Source organism: Coregonus clupeaformis, unplaced genomic scaffold, assembly GCF_020615455.1.
Source record: "Coregonus clupeaformis isolate EN_2021a unplaced genomic scaffold, ASM2061545v1 scaf0768, whole genome shotgun sequence".
Lineage (NCBI taxonomy): Eukaryota > Metazoa > Chordata > Actinopteri > Salmoniformes > Salmonidae > Coregonus > Coregonus clupeaformis.
In genome coordinates, this window is record NW_025534223.1 from 68,726 (window position 1) to 73,136 (window position 4,411).

General features: G+C 38.5%; 1 long non-coding RNA gene across 1 annotated transcript; it reads right to left on the reverse strand.

The window, feature by feature from the left end:
• Positions 1–228: 228 nt before the first annotated feature.
• On the reverse strand, positions 229–1,069 carry LOC123485621. Its single transcript, XR_006659090.1, has 2 exons — positions 982–1,069; positions 229–890 (listed from the first exon to the last, which is right to left on the reverse strand). It is a non-coding gene; the product is annotated as an uncharacterized LOC123485621 (long non-coding RNA).
• Positions 1,070–4,411: the final 3,342 nt, after the last annotated feature.

Sequence of the window (4,411 nt, forward strand, 5' to 3'; positions counted from 1 at the left end):
GATCTTAATTTGAAGGCAATGTAGGTAGAGTACTTCAAATAAGAGGTGGTTTATTCCAAAACAGAGATTTTATGTTGTATTTTTCATGAAGAGTTGAATGAAAAACGTGCAACACACTGATGTTTGAAAAAAGTGCAGCACACTGACATGACCTTTCTTACAGTGGTCTTAACTTAAATAACTAAAATATACAAACCACTACTTTCTACTCACAAAGGTGTTATAGGGCACATGCAGTTCGCTCTTTAATGTACTTAACATTTCCAACTTTAATTGAATGCTTGAAAAAGTCAGTATTAAAAATGGTAAATTGTACAATAATTGGGACACGTGTGCTGCTCAGTAAGCGGCTAAGCTCTCAAACAGGATATGTGTGGTTGATGCATCATCAATACACTACAAAAGGCTTGGGGGCTTTTTCTACAGAAATACACAAACCTCTTCCTCGCTGCTTCACAAAAAAAGAGACAATTTACTTTCAAGACAGGCACAAATGAAAACTTATTTCCAGCAATGAACAATGAAAAACATGAATCAAGACACAAAAGTAACAATTTCCTTGAAAGATATTGCTGACTGGTATAAAGACCATAGTGACAAAGAGCAGCATTAGATACTGTATACAAAGATATGAATATTCACAGTTGATTAACATTATCTACCAAAGTCATATTGTAGTTCACATTATCCACCAAAGTCACAACTATTATCATAATAGCCCAGACATGTTTAAACCCAGACTGAAGAGGAAGGGTAGATACAGATTTGGCACCTTATTAAGCAGGAGTTGTGAGTTCAGGATTTGGAAACTGGACTCTGGAGTAAATAGTTGAGGCTATGCGGTCTGGCCTTGGTCCTCTTGGTGGGGGTACCAGCTGTATCATGCAATACTGAAAAACAATGTGGATATGAGTGTAAACCACCTGTCCCTCATAAATGTAGACATGTTATGATATTCATATTCCCACTACAGATACTGACCTCTGGCCCGTCTGCCCTTTCAGGTGGTTCAGTGGTTGGAGGAGAGTCAGGATTCTTCTGGCAAGCAGCTCTCTTCCCCAGCACTGAAATGGTTAAAATTAGGCCTAACCACATAAATATGGAATTAGTAGGTACAGTACGTAAAAGCTGTTGTATGCATGTCACTGACTACATCTTAAACATTGCAGTGCCTCCACACAAAATTACAGGCGTATGCAAAATTACATGTAAAGGCAGGAAAGAAAGAACTTTAGAAAGAGCTATATCTGTATTAAACTATACATAAATGTTCCTAAACACACCTGACACCAATAACATCCGAACTTCATTCAAGACCCCAGATCCAATGAGAATACATTTTAGCCACGTTGTGTCCATGGATTGCTCTGAAGTTTCAGATTCAACTGAAATTGATAAACATACTATAATCAAAATGACTGCATTTTATTTAAACAAAATGTGATGAACGAAATACATTTTGTATAATTAAGACACCTTGAAGACTATTGAAATCACTATTAAATCAGTAGACAAATTGCAAACATGTTATCACTTACTAGGTCTACTTACTTCTGTTTGTTGTTTTTATTGATTGATTCGCAATCACATGATGTCCTACTACATGGTTATAGAAAATCACTTACTCAAAGTCAATGTATACGATCATAAAGAAAGGAGGACCAAGGCCCTCTTCATATATTTAAAATGTCTTTATTTTTATGCCAAGTTCAATGGAAGAAAGATTTAAAAACTCTGACCCTACTACAGCCGAAACGCGTCAGAGTTTTGAAAATATTTGTTCCATTGAACATGGCATTCAAATAAAGGCATTTTAATTATATGAAGAGGGCCTTGATCCTCCTTTCTTTGTGATGACCAGTTGTCCCCTTTTACCAAAGAAAGAGCACCTTCTAGACCTACTATAGTGTACACTAGCAGCGCTTCCTTTCCTTCGTTTTCCTCGAAGTATACAATTTCTTGTCACTACAATTTCAATGTGTTATAACATTTATGTCACCGCATCATCAATTGACGAGGAAAATAGTCCACACAGTCCTTGCTGGGTTTTGTGTGTTATAAACATGAAAAAGCCTATTAAAAATATTTTACAGACAAAATGTTATCATTGAATACTATGTGCGCTTACTAGAGCGTGATGCCATTGCTGAACATGAATTGGTATTTTTCTTTCTTTGCACAGTAGAACACTCCACAATCATCTACTGTTACATTCTGTATGACCACTCTAAATTCTGTTAGTAATAAATATTTCGGCTTTAACATACTGTATCATGTAAATAAGTAGCATGAGAACTCACACGGAGTATGGCCAGTGGAGGCTGTGGTTGGCTCTGTATGTACCTACCAGTATGTATTCTCTGCACTAGTGGGTGGAAAAGTACAATTTATAGTCACATTGTGCCCAAGTTCCACCAGTGTGTCTGTCAAAGCCTCAGCTCCAACAGTTTTAAGACACCTAAGAACAGAAGAATCCATGAGAAACACTTCACTTAATATGTTAAATAAACAAGTAATGATCTTACAGAACAGACAGGAAACAATCTGTGACATCCTCAGAGCTGTGATCTTTGAGACAGAACTGACTTCCTCCTAAGGCAGACGTCTGACTGAACACACTGTGCCAGTGCTAACCACATGACCTAACCACATGATCTAACCACTGATTATGGATGTGTAGTGTGTGTGTGTCTGATTGACACTGGTGTGACCCTTGTACAGTATGTGGGGGGTGCATGGAGAATGAAGGAATGCAATGCCAGAGCTTTAGTGCTAAAGGTATTTATTTAAAATACTTATATGTAACAATAAAGAACGAAGGTGGGAGTTCAAAAAGTGTGGCACCAACAAATGCGTTAACATTGGAGCAATGACATTTTCACAGGCATGTACTGTAGCTTACTTGATTCCTATGATACAGTGTATATGTCGCGGTAGGGATTTGAATCCTGGTGTCCAACGTCTTGACCATTAGACCAAGAGGAAATTCCCTCTTGGGCCGAGGGTAACGCTGACTTTGAAATCGCAGGCAGGGCTCTCACATCCCCAGAACTTGAGCCAGACTCACGTCCGCTACATATGTATTGCTCAAGGAATGATATTCCACTTCTTCTAAACATCTATGCAGACACAGAGTGCTCCTTTTTCTTTATTTTTCAGGGACATGTCACATGTTGAAGTGTCAAATCCAATCAAATCCAAGATTATTTGTCATATGCAGGATACAGGATACAGCAGGGTGTAAACCATGATTAAAAAAAAAAACTATCGATAAAGAAAATGTTGAAAAACGTTTTTACAGTAGGTATTATTTATATAAGTGGGAAAAGATATAAAGTGGGATAAGGGGTAGCTAGAATTCCTTCCAGACCTGGGCAGGAAATAGTTGTATTTTGTAGTTTATTTGAAAATACCAACTTTTCACTTGAGGTTAGAGTTTCAACTAGAAGGCAACCATTTTCTTTGATATTCAAATACAGGTCTCAGAAAACCAAATAATGTTTGAAAGTATTTGAATATATGCAAGTTATTTGAAAACAAAACAAAAAGTATTTGATGGCTGCCAAATATTTGATGAAGAACCCACAACTACAACAGATAGCTGAATTAGTCTAACTATATTATCATAAGCAAGTTTTAGAATGCTCTTAATCCTTGTTCACATTGGCAGTTTGAAGTGATTCAAATCCTATTTATTTGCATATCCGATCAGGAGTAAATGCCAGTTGGCTTGTCATAGCCGAGCATTCAGAGGTCGAGACAGCAGGTGCGGTAGAGAGTGTCGAAAACAGCAGGTCCAGGACAAGGTAGCACGTCCGGTGAACAGGTCAGGGTTCCATAGCCGCAGGCAGAACAGTTGAAACTGGAGCAGCAGCACGACCAGGTGGACTGGGGACAGCCAGGAGTCATCAGGCCAGGTAGTCTTGAGGCATGGTCCTAGGGCTCAGGTCCTCCGGGAGAGGAGGGAGAGAGGGATCACAACTGTTGCTCGCACAAATAAATCCACATTTGATACATTTCTTCTTAACCTTTCGTATACGACAGGTTCTAGATGCTAAATTATCTAGTAGTTACTGATTTTGTTAGCTATTTGTTGTAACATTATTTACAGCACATAGCTAGATACGGAAGTCTTGCACTGCACAACCATAGCATTACGCTGTCCCAATTTACTAGTATATACGATTGTGCATTGTACACATTTGCAATTCATAAACCTCTTATGTATCACCAAACACCACAGTTGATCCAGAAATAATGTTTTTGTGGCGTAATTGGCTTTGCCTACACACAACACACCACTTATAGGCCTAGTAATAAACCTACCAGACTTGGTTTGCGCACCAAGAGTGCAAACAGGTTGCGCGTGAACACGCTTTCACCAATTTCCTGTTAACGCTGGAGGCGCCTC